A 26,282-nucleotide genomic window follows, 5' to 3' on the forward strand; every position below is an offset into this window, starting at 1 on the left:
ACATTCCACGTGGGAAAAATATATCTAAAAAGAAAGATGATGAAACTTACCAAACAAAAGCGCTGGCAGGTCGATAGACACACAAACAAACACAAACATACACACAAAATTCTAGCTTTCGCAACCAATGGTTGCCTCGTCAGGAAAGAGGGAAGGAGAAGGAAAGACAAAAGGATATGGGTTTTAAGGGAGAGGGTAAGGAGTCATTCCAATCCCGGGAGCGGAAAGACTTACCTTAGGGGGAAAAAAGGACAGGTATACACTCGCACACACACACATATCCATCCACACATACACAGACACAAGCTTGTGTCTGTGTATGTGTGGATGGATATGTGTGTGTGTGCGAGTGTGTACCTGTCCTTTTTTCCCCCTAAGGTAAGTCTTTCCGCTCCCGGGATTGGAATGACTCCTTACCCTCTCCCTTAAAACCCATATCCTTTTGTCTTTCCTTCTCCTTCCCTCTTTCCTGACGAGGCAACCATTGGTTGCGAAAGCTAGAATTTTGTGTGTATGTTTGTGTTTGTTTGTGTGTCTATCGACCTGCCAGCGCTTTTGTTTGGTAAGTTTCATCATCTTTCTTTTTTTATATATATATATATATATATATATATATATATATATATATATATTTTTACAGTTGGACCGAACACGCGACTACACGTTTAGAATGAACACAACTCCATCTCGGAAGTAGACAATACTTCCTCCTGACACTTCCACGTCTCGCAGTGTTGCCAGATCGTGCACATGGCCAGACTTAGTGTTGTCAGGGCCAGTTGGTTTTATTGGCCACCGTAAGTGAACGACTCTGTGGCGGCCAGCCGGCAGTCAGTTTTTATGTCGTACATTCTTGTTGATACACTCAGAAAATTCTAACACTGGTCTGTTAAAAGAATTGACATGCCCTTGGTGAATTTTTCCTGCATGTTGATAGTGTTGGTTGCTGGCAAGCAGCAGTTAAGTTATGTAGTGTGTAGTACTCTCATCAATTTTTCATTGAAAAGAAATGACGGAATGACTGGAGCAGCGCTACTGCATCACATTTTGCCAAAAACTGTGTGCCTGCCAGATGGAAACAATTCAGAAGACTCAAGACAACTTTTGGTGACAATGCTATGGGCATCATGAAGATTAAGGAGTGATACTAGTAATTTAGAGATGGCTCCACATTGGTGGAGAGCGAGGCATACTCCGCCCAGCCATCAACATGCCAAAATGACAATGTTATAACCAAAGTGCATACTGTGGTGACGCGGTACCATCGTGTGACTGCCAGAGAAATTACAGAAGAGGTGATAATCAGCACTTTCTCAGCACATTACATTGTGACCGAAAATTTGGCCGTGAACAGTGAATTCGTGCCAAAGTGCCTAACGGTGGGGCAAAAAAAAAAAAAACCACCCTTAGTGTTTAAGTCCCACGGGACGTGCTGACTCCACTAATACTGGCCCCAACTTCGTGAACACTATTATCACTGGTGACAAGTCCTCACAGTCATCACAGTGGAATAATTCATCATCACTAAGACCAAAGAAGGCCTGTCAAGTGTGCAGCAATGTCAGTGATGCTAACTGCTTTCTTTCACCCCTGCAATGTGGCACGCTGTGAGTATGCACCACAGGGTCAGTTGCCAAAAGGTACTACAGGGATGTGCTCCATCACCTACATGATGCTGTGCAGTGCGGTGCAAGGGACCAGACTTAGGGGCAACAGAAAATTGGCGTCTCCATGATGACAATGCTCTAGCACTTTTCTTGCACTAGATTGACTCTTTTTTTGTTGAAAAACTGGATTCCTATGCTTAAATAGGCTCCTTACTTTCCTGATACAGCCCCTGCAACTTTTGGCTGTTCCCCATACTCGAGAGGCCTTTGAAAGGAATTGCGATTTCAGACAAGAGAAGACATTATGTCAGCAACAGCAGCTGAGCTAAACTGTATTGCGATAGAGGCCTTCTCGGCATGCTTCCAACAATGGAGCCCTGCTGGGAGAAGTGTGTGGAGTCAAAAAGGAACTTCTTTCAGGGTGATTAAGTGTCCATGTTCCAGTTAAACCAGCCCCCCCCCCCCCCCTCCCCCCGGCCACCAAAGGTCGGATTCTTTTCTTAACAGACCTCGTGTGTTCCACAATTGCTCAGCCACTGCATTTGTGCATCTTGTCATTCCATTGGTACTGCTAACGTGAACTTCTGCAAAGTCATCATGAAATGTCAACATATATTTCTGCCTGTACTTCATACATGTAAAGGACTATGTCCATTGAACACTTTTCAGGCTGTCTCGGCTGTGTCTACAATTTCTAAAGGCATTATAGTTTCTGCTTGGATGAGCCTACTCTTTTGGCTAGATGGACACTTTTGTATGTAATTGTCTTGACCGCCCGGATCGCGAGGATGGAATAAACCTCTATAAACAACCCCTCAATCTCAAGGTGTGCTGCACGCTGATGAGATGCATGGCTGTTAAGGTGGAACAGTCGTTAGTGGGAAATCTCTGGGGTACCTGCCGCACCTCAGTTGTATAAGGCTTGCCTAGGTGCGGGGCTCTGTCTAGGTGGACTTCTAGTTCCCTAGCTGCTCGTGGGACCGAGATGGATCCTTCGAAATCCTCTTTTTCTCCTCCTAGCGGAAAGGGTGGGCCGCTGGTAGGTTCTAACACCCAGTCTCTCAAGAGGGCTCGTGCAGTCAGTCCCACTGACTCCAGCACTTCTTTCAAAAGTAAAGTCTTTGGTAACAGAATGCATTCTGGGAATCAGAACGTGTTTCTCATTGCGAAATGGAAGGAGGGTAGTTTCGAAAAGGTTTCGCCCTTCTATATATAAAAGGGTTTGGAGGGAATCTGTGGCTCCTTAAAATCAGTGAAGTGCTTGCGTAATGGGACCTTGTTAGTGGAAACTTCCCACTTCCCCAGCAAACAACTAACCTCCAGTCTGCTAAATGCCTTGGGAATATGCCATAGACACTGAACTGCACAGCACCTTGAATCATAGCAAAGGTGTTGTGACATGCCGGTATCTAGTCGACATTCCCAAGGAAGAACTGCAATGAGAGTGGACTCTGGAAGGTATCAATGATGTACAGCATATCATGAAGAGGGTTGATGGCAATCATGTCAAATCTGACTCCTTTATTCTGACCTTCAGTAGCATGAAACTTCCTGAACATGTAAAGCTGGCTTCCTTCGCCTTAGTGTGAGGCCTTGTTTCCCGACCCCAACGCGCTGTTTTAAATGCCAGTGTTTTGGGCATACTACCTTAGGGTGTAAAGGTGAAGCAACTTGTGGCGACTGCGGTAAAGCTGCTCATGAAGGAGTTGGTTGCTCGTCTCCAGCCAAATTTATCAATTGCTCTGGGAACCATCCTGTATGGAGTACGGATTGCTGAATATTTTTAGAGGAACGCAAAGTGCAGGAAATAAAAACAATCAAGCGTATCCTCTATGGTGAGGCCAAAATGATCTACAAGTCGATGCAGCCTCCCACATTTGCTGAGTCTTTTGCATCCATGGTTCAGAAGTCTACTCCAAAAGCTGATGCCTCTACACAGACAGAGGTGGTGAGTGTTGGCACTAAAACCTGCAGATGTCAGTGAACTTGCAATGCAGCCAGTGTTTCAAGAGTCTGTAGCCCCTACTCGAATGGCAGACAAAGGTACAGTGGCAAACTTGGGCCAGCCCTTGGTGTCTCCAACAGCTGAGGCTGTTCTGAAGCCCAGTACAGCCATTACCACTCCCACGTCAGCTCCCCCTAAGCCCACCAAACCGAAGAAAGCTTCTATACAGCAGCAACAGCGGGTAAAATCACGTGGTAACCGTCTGACCATGCAGATGTTGTTTAACATGATGCTTCACCTGAATTCCCCAGAGCTGATGGAGTACGACGTATGTGTGGGGCAATCATCTCACCCCATGCCTGCCCCTCCACCTGCTGCAGCCTCCCCACCCTGTCGGAGAAACAGGATGAAGGTGCTACCCCCGTCATAGGTGGCTCCCATACTTCAGTGGAACTTGCAGCAGTTCAGGACGCATGTGGAGGAACTTAATCTACTCTCTCAGGGTAGACCACTGTGTCTGTGTCTCCAGGAGACTTATTTCCATCCATCATACTCTCCTGAGCTACGAGGCTATACGCTCCACAAAAAGGACGAGCTGCATGGAGAGAGAGCTAGAGGAGGTGTAGGTATTTTCGTCAGGGCGGACTACCACTCCTCGACTCTCTTGCTTACAACGACTTTACAGGCCGCCGCTGTGTCCGTGCGCGTGTGTCGTCCATTGACCGTATGTTCGCTTTACTTGCCCCCACATGATGTACTTGATGAAGCAGCCCTCACTGACCTTCTTACACAGCTCCCTCAGCCGTTCATTATTTGTGGTGATTTTAATGCCCACAATGTGCTTTGGGGCTCTGCAATTACCTGTCCCAGGGGTAGAACAATTGAGAGGCTTCTCCTGTCATCCTGTGCCTTCTTGCTCAATGGAGGACAGAGCACTCACTTCTTCACAGCGACTGGGTCGTTCTCTGCCATTGATCTCTCGCTTTGTTTTCCAGCTCTTGCCACCAGTGCTCAATGGGAAGTGGTCACTGACTTGCACAGCATTGATCACTTCCCAATCTGGATTCACCAGCCAGATGGCGTGGGCCCTGAAAGGAGACCACCAAGATGGGTACTCAGTGGGACTGACTGGACACTTTATAGCCAGTTGGCCCAGTTCGATCACTGTGCTAATGTTGAGGCATGGGTGGATCATATTACCAAAACAGTCCACCACGCCGCGACATCATCATTCCACAGGCCACCAGAAGAGGCATCCTGTCTCTTGATCGAGTGCCGAATGCCGCTCTACAATCAGGACCAGGTGTGCGGCTCTGCGTCGGTTCCAGTGTCGGCTGACTGCTGAGAATCTTGCAGCCTTTCGGATGGTGAGGGCAAAATGTCGCCACATTATTCGAGAGAGCAAGAAGAGGTCGTGGCAACAGTTCCTGAACACCTTTAATCGTTCCACCAAAAGTTCCATTGTGTGGGAGACCATCAGGAGAATTTATGGGAGAGGAGGGGGTGCCCCATGGCTTCTGTAATGAATAACGGCAGTCTCCACACAGATCCGCGAGACATTGCCCAGATTATGGCAGCGTATTTTGCCACGGTTACTGCAACAACCAGTCAAGATCCGGGTTTCCAGCACCATAGAGCGGTTGCTGAGAGGAGTAGTCTGGACTTCCAGTCTACCTCTCATGAAGTTTACAACTGCCCATTTTCTATGTGGGAGCTGGATTCTGCATTGTCTGCAGCTCGTGACACATCCCCTGGTCATGACAGGATCCATTACAGTTTGCTACGGCACCTCACAAGGCGCAACAAAGAAATCCTCCTCGCGCTTTTTAGTGCCATTTGGGTGTCAGGTCACTTTCCTGACTCGTGGCGTGAGGCAGTTTTAATTTCTTTTTTAAAACCTGGGAAAGACCGCATGAGTCCGAGTAGCTACCGTAGTGTTGCTCTGACTAGTTGCATGGGAAAGACCGTGGAGCACGTGGTCAACCACCGCCTTCTCTGGATGTTAGAATCCCGGCAACTCCATAGTCACTTTCAGTGTGGGTTCAGGAGGTTTCGTTCCACCTTCGATAACCTTGCCCTCCTGGAGGTGACTATACAACAAGCTTTCCTACACCGTCATCACCTTCTAGGTGTATTTTTTGACATTGAGAAGGCCTACGATACCACTTGGAGGCGTCTCATCCTGGAGCAGCTTCATGGATGGGGTTTTCATGGTTGTCTTCCTCCTTTTATTCAGTCTTTCCTCTTGCCACAATATTTTAGATACCGAATTGGTGACGTACCGTCTGACCGCTTTGAGCAGGATAACGGTGTCCCTCAGGGTAGTTTTGAAGTGTGACTGTCTTTGCCATCGCTATTAATAGCATTACCCCCATAGTGAAGAGTCCTGTCCAGTGTTCCTTGTTTGTGGATGATTTGTCTTTGGTTTGCTCTTCATCCAACCTTGCAACGACAACGCGTCAGTTACAACTTACTCTTAAGACGATTGGATGACTGGACGCGGAAGAGTGGTTTTAAGTTTTCCACCGAGGAGTTTGTATTGTTCTTTTTCACCATTCTCATTCGATTTTAATCTTTCTTGAGTTGGATGAGGGACACTATCCTTACTTTTAAAGACGCAGTGAGATTTCTGGGGCTCATTTTTGACTCGAAGCTTACGTGGTTACCTCATCTTAAAGACATGAAATGACGGTCACTTAAGGCTTTAAGTATTTTAAAATGTCTTAGCCACAGTACATGGGGAGCCGACAGGACTCCAGTTTTACAGGGCGTTTGTGCGATCTCAGCTCGATTATGGGTGCACGGTGTATGGGTCTGCGAGGCCTTACTTAAAGATGTTGGACATTGTGCACCATGAAGGGCTTCTGTTGGCTACTGGGGCATTCAGAACTAGCCCCATACCAAGCCTCTGTGCAGAGGCTGGTGAGCCGCCACTTCATATGCGGCGGCGGCTACTTATGGTGCACCAGGCGTATAAAACTTTGTCCACACCATACACACCTGCATACCATACCATAGCATTGCTCGGCTTCCTCTGGCACAGCTGTTTCATAACCGGCAACGAGTGATGTGGCCCTATGGGATTTGCACACAGGATTGCCTCTCTGTGATGAATATGGCTGGTCTTCATGTTTTCCGTCGCGGTTGGAGCAGATTTCCACTTTGGCTCCTGTGGAGACTCAGTGTTATTTTAGATTTGTCTAATTTTAAGAAAGATAGTACACCAGATTTTACATTCCAACCTCAGTTTTTTAACATTTTAGATGCGCATCATGGTTTACACTGATGCTCCAAACAGAAGAATTTCTTTGGCTGTTCTGTAGTGTTCCCTGATCATGTTACCCGGATTCGCCTCCCTGATGAATATACCGTTTTCGCAGCGGAACTCCATGCAATACTGAAGGCACTGGAGCGTGTTTGGGGCAATCGATTTCTCCTCTGCTCCCATTCTCTTAGTGCCTTACAATCATTTCAGAATCTGTACCCAACTGAGGAGATGGTCCAGCTGATATATGACCAACTGTACTTGCTCCAACAGTGGGGTAAGAAGGTGTTCTTCTGCTGGGTGCCTGGTCATGTAGGAATATGGGGCAATGAACAGGCCGATCGGGCTGCCAAGGAAGCCTGCAGAGAGCAGGATGTGGTCTAGTGTCCTATTCCCTTGCAGTCTGTCATTTCTACACTCCACAAGAAGTGCTTGGAGTTGTGGGAGGAAGAATGGATGGCGGTGAAGGCCAATAAACTGCGGTTGGTTAAGTTAACAACTCGGCCGTGGCATTCCTCCTGCCTGTTTCTCAGGTGGGAAGAAATGACCCTCACGTGTCTTCGGATTGGGCACTGCCCTCTTACACATAACTTTCTATTATGGCGGGAGGATCCCCCGTTTTGTGATGCTTGTGGTGTGCACATCTCTGTCTGCCACCTTTTAACAGACTGCATTTTATACCGTGATGCAAGGGCAGAAGCATAAGTTGATGGGGATATGCCCTGTGTTTTAGCTAACGATGAGACGTTTGTGTCTAAGGTTTTAAAATTTTGTGATGTGTCTGGACTCTGGCCTAAACTTTTAGGCTGGAGGTTTTAGTGTATTGCACAGTGGCTGGCTCCTCCCTTTTTCCTTGCGGTCAGCCAGCCACTTCCATCTGCTATATTGTTTTAGCCCCCTCTACCACTTTCTTCCTGTGTTGTCCATGTTTTACTGCTGGCAGCATGCTTCGTTCCACACTTTGGTGTCGGTAGGCCCATATTTTTCCAAGCTTGTTACCTGTGTTTTACGTTCTGTTTTATCTTACTGTTCTGAGTCTTTTCTTGACACCTGTCTCAATATGTTACTGAGCGGGCACTGAATACCTTGCCGTTGTGTGCCCATACAACCCTCTCCATCCATCCATCCTGTATATAATTCACAATATCGTGATTCATTCTGTGCCACTGCTTGTAGGATCATATTCTCCCAAGTGTCCTATACATTCTTTGGTGTTATCCCAATTAATTATCTTGCATAATCTCCTCTTCACTGTTTCCCTTTTTAACTTCAGGAATTACTTGTGCTTGTCACACATGAACAAAATTATTTTCCATATCTAATGTAGCTACAGACCTCTCCACCGTCTCTTCTCTTTAGAACTTTTTGTATAGTTGATGCTGTTTCCTGCATCTTATTCTGTCCAGAGCATCCTCAATGGTATTCAACCTTCTGGGTTTCTTAATTACCTCACAATTGTACTCTTCGAGCTTCAGTCTCCATTTCAGGAGCATAGGACACAGATCCTTGTTCCTAAAGTCCCAAGTTAAGTTTGTGATCCATTACCTCAGTGAACATTTGTCCTTACAGCCAATCAGAATTGTTTCAGTGCATAAACTATAGCTAATAATCATTTTTTTGGCAGTTCTGTAGTTCAATTTTGCCTTACTAAGACCTTGATGCATATGCAGTGAGAAAGTTTTCAACAATTTTCTTACCATGTGACAAAACTGCTTCCAAAGCTGAGTTGAAGTGCCTCAGTCAATATGAATTGCTTCTTGAAGTCTGGATTCCAAAGTAATAGTGGATTAACCAATTTCTCTTTCAGTTCCTTGAACACATTTTGTCATTTTCCCCATTTATATGTTACTGCTTCCTTTCATAGCTCGTGGATCGTGTTTGCAATTAATTTAAAGTTAGCAATTACATTATATAGCACCAGATTAACCGTAGGAACTGTTTCAACCATCTCCATGTTCTTGGCCGAGGAAATAACTTTTTCTCCACCTTTACCATGTGGGGTGCAATTCCCTTGTCAGTAATACAAGGACTAAGATCACTGCTTTCCTTAAGAACTCACACTTATCCAGCTGCAGCTTTAAATTATGCTCCCGCAATCTTTCAGAGATTTCACAGAGCTGCTTATGCTCATGCTGTGTTCTGCCATAGGAGATAGTATCATCTAGATACACAAAATATTTCATTCCTTGCAGACCTGTATTCTGTGTTCATGGACAGCTGAAAACACCCTGGGCTCCTTGGAGTTCCATTGGCATGCTCGTGTATTCATAATGTTGATAATTCAAAGTGAATGCAATCTTTTCTCTGTCCTTCTCGTCCGTCAGTATTTGATAGTATCCGCTTGAAAGATAAAGCGTTGAAGTACTCTGCCTGCTGAGTGATTCGAGAATTTCTGTGTAAATTCTAGAACCACTAAGCCTTCTACCATCTCGAACACACGATATTCTATATATGACTGTGGGATGGTAGAATCCTATCTACTGCGCATCACATGTTTGTGTGTGCTGGTTTAAAATCAGTTGCAGGAAGAAAGCAGACGCGGTGGTCGGACGGCACCGACAGTTACCAGTCAGGCAATCCAAAGAGGGTTTTAGTGAGTGTGTAAGGAAGAACTATGGAGTTTATATGCAGCTCTGTGCTTATTGTCATTGACCATTCGTTATTAAAACAGGAACAGTTGAGAAACTACTGTTGTGGACTCTTGACACAAGCTTGTTGGAGGCAAGACTCATTTTATGATTCATGTTAAGAAAGATCATGGTATCCAAGTCAACTTTCTTTTAACTGTAACTCAATTTGTCTCTAATGTCTGACTGTACAAGAGGCCTGCACAAAATTACATATTCATGTGGAAAGTGAAATTTTTATTCTGTATGGAGGTCAAATACATCGTTAATTGACGGAAAGTGAAGTTCATATGTCTACTTATTTCATAAGTAGAAAGTGTGTCGAAATCCCTGTACTGAACGTTATTCGACGGAGAAGTAGTCAAGAGGGTTTCCAGCAGCCGGCTATTCAGTAAAGAGGAGTGGCTGCAAATTCCAAGTAAATCACCTCATAAAGAAGTGGAGGGTAGCTGATACAACCCAGATCCACACTCACACTTTGTTAGAATATGGCGACCTGTGTGGAAGGACCGAGAAAATAGGAATTTTAAGTAAAAAACGAGAGAAGCAGCTGTTGTGTGGTGCCATAGCAACCAAACATAATAAGGCAGGGAAATGCATTCAAGTAGCCAGTGGAGCGAAATTTAAATGGAAAAACATTGAAGAAATGAAAAATTCAAAACAATAAAAATAGTAAAGAAGATTTCGATGTATTTGTCTAAGTAGTAGTACGCATAGAACGCTTCAGCTAAGAAGATCAAGTGCGGGGAGTTTACAACTCTCACATACATCGCGGGGATGCAGACGCGGAAACCAACATACATCCAATGCCGCCAGCACCAGCTGCTGTCCAGCAGTACTGAACTGCCTCCTCATCCACTCACCTACGCAACGAGAATTCTATGCCGGGTGAGCGTGAAACAAAACCAGATTACTTTAGTACAAAATGGTACAAGATACTGTTGAGTGAACTGTTATTGTGTAATGATATTTAAAATTAGTTTTAAATGCTTACAAGAGCTACGGCATATGAAAGTATGGAAAATGTTCAACTGGTAGGAGACACTCAGGACCCAGCTATGGCCATGAAGATTAGCACAGAAGTTCCTGACTGGGCTGAGTTTGTAAATTTAATCAAAGCTCAGAGTCTTACGTTAAACTGATTAAATTCTCAATTAAATGATCAGAGTGCGACTCTAAGTAAAGAACTAGACTTGGTAAATTCTCAGTAAAATACTCAAACGACAAATTTACTTTTGTTAAACGCTGAAGTTGACTCTCAAAGCAAGGAATTTAGTAATCTATGTGAAGGCATGGGTGCTTTGAAGACAAAATTCGATGCGATAAATAATAAAGTAGAGAATTTAAAAGTAGATTTAAAGAATGAGTTGACAAATTCTTTGACCACTCATATAAATCATATGTTTATTAATCTGTCAGAAACAGATTGACGCTTCCAGATTTATTGAAAATGTTAAAACTTGACATTGAGAACAAATGTAATAATCTAGAATCAGAACTTATTGAAAAGTTACTATCTTTTGAAAACATGTACAATGTTAAATGTAATGATGTAAGACAGGGAATGAGTACTTTGAAAGAGAGTTAGATAAGCATAATGAATTAATGCCAATCATTCTATTGCAAATTAAAGGTGTCAATATATGGGTGGATAATGTAGAAAGGAATTTCAAAGAGAAAGTAGCTAACTCCGATATTATAAATGTAATTAGTTTGGAGGAACAATTTGGAGAAAGTATAGATCGAAAGGTTACCGAGAGAATAACATCTGGGAACGTATCACCTATTTCTTCTTCTGAACTTGATGACACCAGGAAGGGTATGGATGACCTGTGGAGAGAAATTAAGCTTATCCAAGACAAAGTAGAAAAAAGGATAACTTCACCTAAGGATGTGTTAACTATTAAAGCGTCGACTGATTTGCAATGGAGAGCTAATTTAGGGTTTTCTAGACTGTTCCCTAAATTTAAGCTGGACGGAGATGTACATCTGACCCATTTCTTAAAAAGATTTAACCAAGCTTTGACAAAAAATTGGGAAGATTCTAAGAAGATCGAATTTGCTGTGGGGGTACCTTCTAGGGAAAGCCTCAGAATGGGGAACAGTGAATACTGAGAATTTTTCTCTTGGGAAGACTTTCAAAATAAATTTAATGAGAAGTACTGGTCCGCCAGTGCTCTAGAAAATTTAATATCAGGTGTGTGGGACCCAAAATATTACAGTAATACTCGAGGTACTATGAGGAAATATTTCGATTGGCATTTAACACGAGTAAAGTATTTAGATAAGCCAATGGAAGAAGGATTTCTACATATTTTAATTAGAAGATTGCCAATCAGTGCGAGAAAAGACATCTTATATAATGGTTGGAGAACGATAGAAGAGATGTCTTTTGTTGACACACTTGATGCAGTAAATAAGGAATGCAACGAAACTTTACACCAAGGTGAAAGTTCAAACTATAAAAGAAGTAGTGGAAGCAATTTTAAAAAACATGAGGCAAACTTTGTAAAAGTACACCAGTACAATAAGAAAAGTTGTAACGACAATCATCAAAAGAAGCATCCACATTCAAATTTAGATCCTGTAGCTTCTCAAGAATTTGTACCGAGTAACCATAAAACGCAGAATGGGAATGTAGTATCTCGTTTCGGTAATCAACTCATAGTTAGTAGTAATGAGGAACACGTTGTTCGACCTGGATCCAGGGCCGGGGCCCAGGTCGTGGAGATACATTAGGAGGCCTTAATCCTTATGTTAACACTTTGCCGTCCGCACGTCTCGTACAAATTTATTCGCTTGGCGCCGGCAGTGTTAATTCGGATTACTTGGCTTCTCGCCAGCCGCTTGTCACCTTTCCATTGATGACAAGCTTCAAACACGTGGACTTTTGCGTGCTTTAATTTTTTCGGAAATCCTCTATTTTGACATATCGTTCAAAAAACTCGAATTCTCTTTCCAAGTAACTTCTCTGCAAGTTCTACACTGTTATAATAATTACCCATGTAGAGCTGAATAACAATTATCCATGTAGAGGTGATGCCACTTTCCATAAGAAGGTGTCAGTAGTTCCACCACTGTTTTTGCTAAGGGTTGTCCAGCACGGGAATATATCTTGAATGATGAAATGTATACCGTACTAGAATCACACAGCATCCTAATGAGTATGTCATATTTCGTAATTTTTGACGGATTGTAAACTTCAAAATTTAACTGTCCACGCCAAGGTGTCATTCCTTCATCAGTTGAGATGTTTTGACTTACATTAAACGTTTCTTTAAACTTTTTGGAAAAATAATCAATTACAAATTGCAGTTTGTAAAGCCGTCGGCATTATACGGTTTATTATTGTTGTCGGTATAATGTAAAAATGATAATATTTTCTGAATAGGTTGCGGGACATCGTTTTTCGAAATATCAGTGTGTCTATCAATGGATTCGTTGACCAGTAATAATCGATCATTGCTTTTTTTACAATTCCCATAAGGATAGCAAGCCCAAACCATTTTCTAAGTTCGGGTCCCGTAATGTCGACAAATTTAGCATTTTTTTAATCCAGTTTCCTTGTATTGAAATTTTGACTATAATACTTGTTGGTTTCGTTGCTAATATATTCAAATAGATCGTTCCCAATATATAAATCTACGATATCCACGACGCTCTGTGTATCTTTGGGAAATACATGTGGGCACGGAGATCATTCAAATTTATTATTGGTCCTCAGTAAATCATAGTCTGTCTTCTTCGTATGATTCATCCGACACAGTTGGCAACGGTAGCGTTCGCCGAATTCCTCTTGGACGTATTTCACTATCTTCCAACGATTCTGCTTCACTTTTATTTTTTTGATATCCAATGTCTTCTTCGCAATCGGCCAAGTCGTCCGGAACGTCAGACAAGAGGTCCGCGCATTCATTGTAAATAATCGTATCGTCTCTTTCGTCTGCCATAATGAAAGTGCACAAGTACCTAACTACAAAAAGAAAAACCTTGTTGACGAAACAAAACACCAACAAAATGAAAAAGAAACTAAAGTGCTGTCATTGGCCACTGCGCGATACTATCCTTGCGACACCACTGTGGTGCGGCAAAGTGTTAACTTTACACAAAATACCCACAAAGGAATGGTTGCTGCTTGAAGAATCAAGCTTAGCTACTAATGACCCACAACCTATAATAGCAGAAACAGTGGAAAATTCAGAGTTTTTTAACTCTCTACAAAATAAACAGCACTTACAGTTATTCCCAGTGATTGGAGTATACATAATTGGGATAACAGGAACAAAAAGTAAACCTGTAAAATACGAAACTCAAGTGAACTGCAGTATTGGAAATGTGTTATTTCGACAGATGCTATTAATAGTAGGGAATATTAATAGAGATGTACTGTTCAGTTTAGATTGGTTGTTAGAGCTTAAAGTCACCTTAAACTTGGACGAACATCTTCTTTGTTTTGATAGAGGAGACAGGATGCTGGACACCATTGGTGACAAATGGTCACATTGAGGGACAAACAAATGAGTGTCGGTGTCTGCAGTTAACAGCTACAGCTACATTATCACCAACAATCGATAATGTGGGTCAAGGAACACATCAAACTGATACACAAGACAAACTTTATGAATCCCTAATATTAACCGACCAACAAAGGTGAGATTAATATAAAATTTTAATGGAGTCTGAAGTGGTGTTTTCCGATTGTCCAGGAAACATCAGCAACTATATCTATAAGTTCAAAATCAAAGGTGCACTCCATTTTTTTGCAAACTGTATCCAATACCAGTGAGTTTGAAGGAATCAGTTCAGGATGAGGTTAACAAAATGATTGATGATAATATTATAGAAGGAATTTCCAGTGTAATGAATAATCCTCCGGTCGTGGTGAAGAAAGCTACAGGTAGGGTACAATTGGTCTTAGACGCTTGTAAATTGAACCAACATTGAGACAGAGAGAGATCGACCAATTAATATCGACGAATTGTTATCCAAATTTGAAAAGGCAAGATTCTTTAGAACAATGGTCTTGATTGCGGGATATTGGCAGATAAAACTACGTCCAAAATCCAAAAAGTATACAGCATTTTTGTTTGATCGAAAATCTTGTCATTTCAGTGTATTCCCATTCAAACTTAATATCTCTGTGTCCGTTTTTATACGTGCGTTAGATGAAGCACTGGGGAGAGACTTATTGAAGGATTTGATAATATATGTCGACGATATCCTAATAATAATCAGCTACTTGGGAGGAACATTGTCTAACTTTGTGCAAGACACTGAAAAAATTTAAAGAGAAAGGTATTACGGTGAACCTGTCAAAATGGTTTTTTGCGTGCCAAGAACTTAAGTTCTTAGGTCATATTATAGGAGTAAAGGGAATTAGCCCAGATCCTGAATGCATAAAAGCTATCAAAGAATGTCCACACCCCAGAAATGTAAGACAATTAAAAGGGTTTGCAGGTGTGGCCAGAGACTATCGACAGTACGTACTAGGGCAAGAGTTGAATGCCCTGAGAATTTTACATTTATTAAGAAAGGGAGTACCAAGTACTAGGGATCAAGGCGCAAATGATGCGTTTGAAAATGTTAAGAGCGCTTGTTGAGTCACCCATATTACATCATCCAGTTATGGGCAAACCGTTTAAACTTTTGACAGATGCATCTGATTATGGTGTTGCTGCCGAACTTTTCCAAGGAGAATGGGATCCATGTGATTTAGAACACAGACCCATAGCTTTTGCTAGCGATAGCCTAAGTAAGCACGAACTAAATTACAAAGCCACCGAAAAGGAACTATTGGCGATTGTGTGGAGTATTCAAAAATTTCAAACACTAGTATGGGGATAAGAAACCCATATTTATACAGATCATCAAGCTTTATCCTTTCTGATGAGTAGTTGATCACTACACAGTAAGTTGATGAGATGGATGGTTTTCCTACAGGAATAAGATATTATACGATACGTAAAAGGTTCCAAAAATATTGTACCTTATGCTTTATCGAGGCTACCCATAGGAATGGAAGAATTAAATCGTACGGAAGGGCCTGGCGTTATTTTTGCCATTAATTTTATGTCAGTTGAAAATCCTAACATCATTGTAAAGGAAATGGCTCAAAAAAAAAAAAAAAAAAAAAAAGAACAGGGTATATCCATCACGATCCTTATTTTACAAAAATATTTTCTATGTGGATCCAGAATTCGTTACCTCCTAATCAATTAGGAAAATGGGAAATTATACATCATAACTTGTTTTGGAGAGACAGTGTAACATCACAGCGGTGGCGATTATGTATTCTAAAAGTAATGGAAGACGAACTTGTATGGTATGTTCACACAGGATATGGATACTTCGGAATAAAAAAGATGTATATCTCATATGAATAAGTTTTATTATTTTAACAAACTAGGGCATGAAATAGCATCTTTGATTAGAACCTGTGAACCTGTCAGAAAGTAAAAGAGAATAATACTCAGGTGAATTACAAAACGTATCCTATTATTTCTAAGTCATTACACAACTTCACAGCGGCAGATATTTTGGACCAGTTCCGAAGGGACGGGAGGAGTATCATATATTTTAGTTATCGTAGAATGTTGGTCAAAATATGTTAAACTATATCCCATTTTTTAGCAAATACGCAGACGGTTATACACTGTTCACAACAATACTTTCTAGAAGTAGGTAAACCAAAACAGTTTCTTACGGATAACTTACCACAATTTGTGAGTAACGAATTTAGAGAATTCCTAGTGTGGGCAGGTATTCGACAAGTGTTAATATCCAATTATAATCCGTCATCAAATCCGTGTGAGCGAGTAATGAAGGAAACTGGTAAATTATGTCATACTTACTGCCATTAAAACATACTTCATAGGCAACGAAAATTTGGGACTTTGAACTTATCCTAAATGAATTACCCCATTTATCGACTGGGTTGACACCTATAGAAGTTACAGGCAAACCTTTTGTAGGAGATCCTATAAGTGTTTTAATTATACTGAACAACCTAGTGTCAATTATGAAGTAAATCAGGAAATAGCTTCTAAAAAATTAATTGAAAAGGCGCTACAAAAAGTAAGCATAACGAAAATGCTGTGGAGTCTCAGTAACAAATCGATGACCTGGTTCTTATAAAATATCCTCCCAGCTCGACTCTGAAGAGAGAGACTCATAAATATGAGGGACTGTACCGGGTGGTCCATCCTAAGATGTTATTTTTAGTAGATCCCACAGCTGGATTAGAGAAGCATAAATACAATGTAAAGGATGTAAAATTGTAATTCCCCCAGGGACGTTAACATAATAAGTTAATGGGCGGAGTAACGACCGTTTGATCCCGAGTTGTTTTCGGTGTTTTTCCGGATATTTTTCTGCACTGAATTCCTTTAAAATCTAGAACTGTTTTGTAATTTTATTGCTTAGAAAACCAGATATGATTATGAAATAGAGAACAACTTGAGAGAATCACAGGAAAAGTGATATCTAGAAGAAATAAACTAAATGGAATATAATATTTGTGGAAAATATAAGATGTGACTAGCTGAAGAACTGTTATACCGTAGTGTATAGATTTTCTATTTTGTGTAGAGTATTTTATACCTTTTATGAGATGTAATATAGATGGGAGGGTTTGTATAAATTTAGAAAGGGGAGGGTATTGTAGCTAAAAGCATGATTTACAAGAAGAGATAAATTATGATTAACACAAAACACACATCACACCTTTCAAACAACCCTCACAAACAAGTGTGCCTGATTTTTCATAATTTGCCGTTTCCATAGGGTTGCTAGGATTTCCTTCGGGGATCTCAAAGGGTGAAGGTGGGACAAGTCCATTCTGTAGGAGATGATTCAACACCAAACCTCCTCTGGCATCTCACTCAACTATCTGAGAGATAGGGATCCTGGGGAAGAGGGGGTGGGAAGGGTTTCCTGTCTTTAGTGCTATCATCTTTCTCTTCTTCGATTCTAGCATCCAATCTGTTTTTTCCTTTCTTACTTCTCATTTGAGGACCTGTCTATTTTTTCTCTCTTTCCACATTCACAAACTTCTGTCACTAAAGTCTTTCCTTATTTCCATGGTTACTAAAAACCTAAGTCTTATCTTTAGATAAGAAGGCCGAAGAATCAGACTAAGCGAACATACATCCACATATCACAAATATACACTTCTACACAAACATTAAATCACATAAGAGGAAGCCTGTCACGATGTGAGAGCTGACACATGTTGTACGGAAAATTTGTGTACGTATCTAAATCTACATCCATACTCAGCAAGCCACCTGGCGGTGTGTGGCGGAGGGTACTTTGAGTACCTCTATTGGTTCTCCCTTCTATTCCAGTCTCATACTGTTCGTGGAAAGAACGATTGTCGGTATGCCTCCGTGTGGGCTCTAATCTCTCTGATTTTATCCTCATGGTCTCTTCGCGAGATATACGTAGGAGGGAGCAATATGCTGCTTGACTCCTCGGTGAAGGTATGTTCTCGAAACTTCAACAAAAGTCCGTACCGAGCTGCTGATCGTCTCTCCTACAAAGTCTACCACTGGAGTTTATCTGTCATCTCCGAAATGCTTTCGCGATTACCAAATGATCCTGTAACGATGTGCGCTGCTCTCCGTTGGATCTTCTCTATCTCCACTATCAACCCCATCTGGTACGGATCCCACACTGGTGAGCAATATTCAAGCAGTGGGCGAACAAGTGTACAGTAACCTATTTCCTTTGTTTTCGGATTGCATTTCCTTAGGACTCTTCCAATGAATCTCAGTCTGGAATCTGCTTTACCGACGATCAACTTTATATGATCATTCCATTTTAAATCACTCCTAATGCCTACTTCCAAATAATTTATGGAATTAACTGCTTCCAGTTGCTGACCTGTTATATTGTAGCTAAATGATGAAGGATCTTTCTTTCTATGTATTCGCAGCACATTACACTTGTCTACATTGAGATTCAATTGCCATTACCCGCACCATGCGTCAATTCGTTGCAGATCCTCCTCCATTTCAGTACAATTTTCCATTGTTACAACCTCTCGATATACCACAGCATCATCCGCAAAAAGCCTCAGTGAACTTCCAATGTTATCCACAAGGTCATTTATATATAATGCGAATAGCAACGGCCCTACGACACTCCCCTGCGGCACACCTGAAATCACTCTTACTTCGGAAGACTTCCCTCCATTGAGAATTACCTGCTGCGTTCTGTTATCTAGGAACTCTTCAATCCAATCACACAACTGGTCTGATAGTCCACATGTTCTTACTTTGTTCATTAGACGACTGTGGGGAACTATATCGAACGCCTTGCAGAAGTCAAGAAACACGGCATCTACCTGGGAACCCGTGTCTATGGCCCTCTTGAGTCTGGTGGACGAATAGTGCGAGCTGGATTTCACACGATCGTCTTTTTCAAAACCCATGCTGCTTCCTACAGAGTAGGTTTCTACTCTGCAGAAAAGTGATCATACTCGAACACAATACGTGTTCCAAAATTCTACAACTGATCGATGTTAGAGATACAGGTCTATAGTTCTGCACATCTGTTCGACGTCCCTCCTTGAAAACGGGGATGACCTGTGCCCTTTTCCAATACTTTGGAACGCTGAGCTCTTCTAGAGACCTACGGTACACTGCTGCAAGAAGGGGGGCAAGTTCCTTCGCGTTCTGTGTGTAAAATCGAACTGGTATCCCATCAGGTCCAGCGGCCTTTCCTCCTTTCAGCGATTTTAATTGTTTCTCTATCCCTCTGTCGTCTATTTCGATATACACCATTTTGTCATCTGTGCGACAGTCTAGAGAGGGAACTACAGTGCAGTTATAAAAGTTCGAGTCTCCCAGTCTATATCCGGCAAATAAAAATCTGCACCCAGAACTATAACATGGTCGGGAAATCTACTTGAAATATTTTCCAAATTTTCCTTCAGGTGCTCTACCACAACAGCTGCTGAGTCAGGGGGCCTATAGAGACATCCAATTACGATGTTTGAGCCTTCTTTAACCGTGACCTTCACCCAAATTATTTCACATTTCGGATCTCCGTCAGTTTCCTTCGATACTATTGTACTTTTTATCGCTATAAACACGCCTCCCCCTTCACTGTCCAGCCTGTCTCTGCGGTATACATTCCAATCTAAGTTTAGAATTTCATTACTGTTTACATCTGGTTTCAGCCAACTTTCTGTCCTAGTGGTCGTTGTGACCATTTATTAATGAGAGCAGTTCTGGGACCTTTCTATAGACGCACCTGCAGTTTACCATTAGCACATTAATATTGTTATTCCCTGTTGCGTTTTGCCTAGTACTACCTTGTCGCGTCTCAGGAGGCGTCTTGCCGAGCCTAGGGAGGGAATTCTCTAACCTAAAAAACCCACATGTGCACTCCACACGTACTCCGCTATCCTTGTAGCCACTTCCTACGTGTAGTGCACGCCTGACCTATTCAGGGGGACCCTACATCTCTCCACCCGATAGTGGAGGTCGAGAAATTTGCACCCCAGATCTCCGCAGAATCGTCTGAGCCTCCGGTTTAAGCCTTCCACTCGGCTCCAAACCAGAGGACCGCGATTGGTTCTGGGAACGATACTGCAAATAGTTAGCTCTACTTAGCTCAGATTCCACCCCGCGAGCGAGGCTTTCCGCCTTCACCAACTCCGCCTACCGCCTGTATGAACTGGGGATGACCTCTGAACCTAGACGGCAGGAGTCATTGGTGCCGACATGAGCAACAATTTTCAGTCGGGTGCACCCAGTGCTCTCTATCGCCGCAGGCAGGGCCTCCTCCACACCACGGATGAGACCCCCCGGCAAGCAGACAGAGTGAACACTGGCCTTCTTCCCTGACCTTTCCGCTATTTCCCTAACGGGCTCCATCACCCGCCTAACGTTGGAGCTCCCAATCACTAATAAACCCCTCCCCCCCGTGTGCCTGGTCGGACCTTGCTGAAGGAGCGGCCACATGTCCACTCACAGGCAGAGCGGGCGATGCCACACAGCCAGCCTCGAGATTGACCCTCCGCCTCGTGCGCCGCTGAACCCGCCACTCCCCTTGCGGAGAGGGTGGCCCAACCGCGCCCGGTATCCGCAAAGATGTCTCGACAGCAGGGACAGTGGGTGAAGCATGTAACACCTGGGGTGTACCATGCGACGCACCAGACTCCCCACTGCCGCTACACTCTGAGGCAGCAGCCTAAAGACGGCTGAGCGCGGCCATCAACACATTCAGCTGTTCGCGAACAGTGGCCAGCTCCTGCTTCGTCCGTACACAGCAGTCACACATCCTATCCATCCTAAGAAATTAATTTACTGTAGAGAGTTGATCAACTTTTAACTAGACTGCTGATTCACTAAAGGCGGCTGATAGCTGACTAAACTGTGGTTACTAGACACTTCTTGTTGAAAACAATGAAAATAAGCACTACCTGTGTCTCGACTGTATTCAAAACAAACGCTAGCACTACTGGCCTTACAGCTGACTAAAGGGACTCTCTCTGACTGTATTCAAAAGAAACACGAAATCTATGGAACACTATTACTAGTACTCGAAAATTAAAGCTTCGTAAAAGCAAAAACACACAGAAGAAGAAGTGACAAGTAAGAAAAATCCAGTTAATACTTAAATTAACGTACCTCGCTGCACAGCAGATATGGAGCAGACGGCAGTTACGACGACACTGACACTTTTGGCACTATCTACATATGGAAACGTGCACATATATAGGAAGCTATGACGGTTCTACAACTTATACACATAAGAGGTGCACATACATAACGAACAACCATAAAGTAGTAATGAGTAATGGATAAATAAGAGAGAGGCGTGAGGAAAGAAAGAAAACGAAAGTAGGAGAGGAATTAGTCATGTTGACCATTAAGAAACGTCTGCGTAATAAGTACTCTGATGAATTGAAGGATAGCGGGACGTAAATAGTATATATAGACATGGTATCTATTGAAAATACAGAAGTTGATAAGTATAGGAGGACTCTAGGGAGTAAATGATACAGGGTGATTCCAAAAGAATACCACAACTTTAGGAATTTAAAACTCCGCAACGACAAAAGGCAGAGCTAAGCACTATCTGTCGGCGAATTAAGGGAGCTATAAAGTTTCATTTAGTTGTACATTTGTTCGCTTGAGGCGCTGTTGACTAGGCGTCAGCGTCAGTTGATGCTAAGATGGCGACCGCTCAACAGAAAGCTTTTTGTGTTATTGAGTACGGCAGAAGTGAATCGACGACAGTTGTTCAGCGTGCATTTCGAACGAAGTATGGTGTTAAACCTCCTGATAGGTGGTGTATTAAACGTTGGTATAAACAGTTTACAGAGAATGGGTGTTTGTGCAAAGGGAAAAGTTCTGGACGGCCGAGAACGAGTGATGAAAATGTAGCACGCATCCAGCAAGCATTTGTTCGCAGCCCAGGAATTGGCTGTTCCCTCAGCTCGAACAAGAAGCACAATAATTCATATTTCAGCAGGATGGAGCGCCACCACATTGGCACTTATCTGTCCGTAACTACCTGAACGTCAACTACCCGAGGCGATGGATCGGCCGCCAGGCAGCCCATGACAGAGCACTTCATCACTGACCTCCAAGAAGCCCTGATCTTACCCCCTGCGATTTTTTCTTATGGGGGTATGTTAAGGATATGGTGTTTCGGCCACCTCTCCCAGCCACCATTGATGATTTGAAATGAGAAATGACAGCAGCTATCCAAACTGTTACGCCTGATATGCTACAGAGAGTGTGGAACGAGTTGGAGTATCGGGTTGATATTGCTCGAGTGTCTGGAGGGGGCCATATTGAACATATCTGAACTTGTTTTTGAGTGAAAAAAAACCTTTTTAAATACTCTTTGTAATGATGTATAACAGAAGGTTATATTATGTTTCTTTCATTAAATACACATTTTTAAATTTGTGGTATTCTTTTTGAATCACCCTGTATATTAAAGAATGAATGTGAAGTTTAAAATAGATTTATATCCAAACCAGAATATGCTTAATTATGGTACACATAGAAATATATAATAGGGTAATGAACTGTGAGGTCTACTCAGGAAGGATAAGAGGGGGTGTACCTGGCATTCACTAAGTATAAAGGGCAGGCGTACCTACGTGGAGATCTATGACCTAAAAAATAGGGATGTTTGTAAGGGGCGTACCTACCAGAATGGAAAGAGGAAGTAATCTCACAAGGTCAACCCATAAGCAAGGAATATGTGCTGATCCTAGAAGAAGGGAACAGCATCGTGATAAGTCACAAATTTTATAGGGATTATTCTGGGGAGTGTGAATTCTATGAACGGCTAGCATTATAATGTTTCATGGAAATATATGAGTCAAAAGAACACTTTCATTTCGTGCAGAGAGAGTTCCTCCAAGCTACAAATAATGAAAATAGTACATACTAGGAAAAAGGTAGTACAAAAGATAAGAATAGAAAATAGTTTACTCATGTGTCATAAACACCTGAAGTTAACGATTGAAAAAAAAAACCAAAAAAAAAAAAAAAAAAAAAAAAACCAAATAAAGGGAGTCCTCGCAATTCCTAAACATTAGTAAAGCTAACTAAAACCACTAAAACCATGAGTAAATGCTCATGTCTTAATAACAAAGTAAAATAGGAGTAAAGAAACAATAAGTGAAAGATTGTTCAAGAGAGGACAGAGAATTGTTATGGAAAGGAAATATATGTGTATAAACATATGTAAGAAATGTATACTGTTATGATATGAAATGTTGTTATGAGTCATATTATTTGCATAATGATTATGTATAAAACATCGCGTGTTCAATCTGAGGGGGAGGGGGGGGGGAGAAGATATGTAATGATTCGAGAATTTCTGTGTAAATTCTAGAACCATTGGGTCTTCTCTCTCGAACACACAATATTCTGGATAAGTGGGATGGTAGAATCCTATCTACTGCACGTCACATGTTTGTGTGTGCAGGTTTCAAATCAGTCGCGGGTAGAAAGTAGACGTGGCTGTTGGACAGCACCGACAAGTACCTGTCGGGCAATCCATAGATGTTTTAGTGAGTGTGTAAGGAAGAACTATGGAGTTTATATGCACCTCTGTGCTTATTGTGTCATTGACTATTCGTTATTAAAGCAGGAACAGTTGAGAAACTACTCTTGTGGACTCTTGACACAACCTTGTTAGAGGCAAGTCTCATTTTATGATTCATGTTAAGAAAGGTCATGGTATCCAAGCCAACTTTCTTTTAACTGTAACTCAATTTGTTTGTAATGTCTGACTGTACAAGAGACTTGCACAAAGTTACATATTCATGTGGAAAGTGAAATTTTTATTCTGTATGGAGGTCAAATACATCGTTAATTGACGAAAAGTGAAGTATGTATGTCTACTTTTTCCATAAGTAGAAAGTGTCTAAAAATTCCTGTACCTTGCGTTATTCGACGGAGAAGTAGTCAAAGAGGGTTTCCAGCAGCCGGCTATTCAGTAAAGAGGAGTGGCTGCAAATTCCAAGTAAGTCACCTCGTAAAGAAGTGGAAGGTGGTTTGGGGGAACAATCCAATATAACCCAGATACACACTCACACTTTAAGTCTTCACAGCGTTAGACTGCCGTAGTTGGTCAAAGATATCCGAGATGTACGGTTGTAGAAATGCATTGTTTAATTGCCTGTAGTCCATCAGGACTCTCTACTTCTGTTTGGCATTGGTGTCTGTTTTTTTTGGAACCAACAATAATGGTGTATTTCACGTGATCACACTTTAAATGATTACCTTTCAGTATTTGCTCAATTTGACCTCCTAAAACCTTTTTCTGTGCTTCTGGAATTCAGTATGCTCTGGCGTAAAGCTTATTTGCACATTTCAGTGCTATCAGAATTCTGTGCAGATGTGCATGACAATTTGTCCCCAGATAATTGGAATCTCTCTCCATTCTTGCTGCATACCTCTACCAGTGAACTCCTTTTCTCCACATTAAAGTGATAAACCCTCACTGGCTTTTGGAAAGCACTACCACAATTTGATTTCTTCTTCGGTGCCCTTTACTTCATATACTTTTACTAGTTGCTTTAATTCTACCATTACTAACCTCATGTTGTCCAACTTTACTTCGTTAGAGGAAAAATTCTGTGCACTTACTATGCATCTGCCTTTCAAAACTCACTAATGATTCTGGTACATACGCTCCATGCACAATTTCGTGTTTTGCGAAAACCATTTCCCTTTCACAATCTCGTAGTATTCTTCTGTCCGCTCTTGATATTTTTTCCGTCTCTGTGCCTGATTTCCCCCATTGGATTCCTCATCTGCCTCGATATCACCTTTCAGTTCCTCTTCTGTTTAAAGCCTTAAGACGTTTCCCATATGATCTAACTTTACGTTGTGCTGCATTAGGAAATGCCAACCGATCAACCCATTGTATGGAATGTCTAGCTCTCACCCGTATATACGAACCGTCAAGACTTTCGTGTACGTTCCACACATAAATGGATTTGAACTGCACCTATTGTACTTACCAGTGAAGTGCTGACACCTTGCAGCCAAAGCCTTTTTGCTTCATTTACTCTAACCATGCAGTTAACTGGAATACTTGTTTCCCTTAATGAGACCACCTGTGCTCCTGTGTCTTATAAGTAACTTAATTCTACACAGTATAACACTAAGACATTTTTTGTTGCACAGTCCATCGCCCTAACTGTGGGCTTATTTAGTGTGACAATGGTGTCTTTGTTGCCTTTTAGTTTCTCTGAACTTCTGCCAGTTTTGTTGGCATGGCTCTTCCTCTGTGCGTGCCACATGTTCTTCGCTGTCCCTGGTGTAGTGTGCTGTTTGTTTACATTTAAATCACGTTAAATTTTTATTCTTGGTCACAATCCACTGTGACCAGGTAGATTACACTGGGAGCCTTGCCCTATGCCTAAATCATTGGTTTCCCTACAGCTGCCTTTAAATTTTTTGGGCTCAGTACCGTTCACTTTCTTTAACAATATTTCACGTTTCGTGTCTATGTAGGCCGGCTGGAGTGGCCGAGCGGTTCTAGGCGCTACAGTCTGGAACCGCGCGACCGCTACGGTCGCAGGTTCGGATCCTGCCTCGGGTATGTATGTGTGTGATGTCCTTAGGTTAGTTAGGTTTAAGTAGTTCTAAGTTCTAGGGGACTGATGACCACAGATTTTAAGACCCATAGTGCTCAGAGCCTCGTGTCTATGTAACCTGGCTAGTCACACTGATAAAAATAAATCATAAACTGTCATTATGCGGACTCTGCCCTTTGGCTTATTCATTATGCATTCGCTAGCCATGTGTCCTTTCACACCACATGTGAAATACTTCGTCTTTCACTTTTCTACATGGTTGCCTATCCCATTGTCGTTCATGGAACTGTTGATCTCATGGACAATAATGCGCTCTCTTCTTGTAGAGCAAGCTCTACTGCTACTGTTGACCCAGTTTCATCACCTCGGCTTTGCACAGTTGTCTGGCTATTTTCGTTGCTTAGCCCTTCTATAAAACATGCTGTTCCCAAAGAGCCTACCATATTCAGCACCTTTCTAATCTTCTCTACTTATGACTTTACAGCTTTTCGAAAATCTTTTCCTGCCCATGACAATATTGGTTCCCATTGACCTTGCCTTGCCTTTCCTGAAATATTACACAAACATAATAATATATTGTCATTTTGCTTGCATAATTCTCTTCCAGAACCTTCATGTCTTCCCCCGTACCTGTTCTTTTGTGCACTATAACATCGCTTTGTCAGTTCCTGGGATTTAATAAATTTCAGTTAAAATTCCTGTTACTTGACCTTCACCAAATCAAATACTGCATCTACATATTCTATAAATTGAC

This window comes from Schistocerca piceifrons, chromosome 4 (genome assembly GCF_021461385.2).
Source record: "Schistocerca piceifrons isolate TAMUIC-IGC-003096 chromosome 4, iqSchPice1.1, whole genome shotgun sequence".
In the NCBI taxonomy this organism is placed as follows: domain Eukaryota; kingdom Metazoa; phylum Arthropoda; class Insecta; order Orthoptera; family Acrididae; genus Schistocerca; species Schistocerca piceifrons.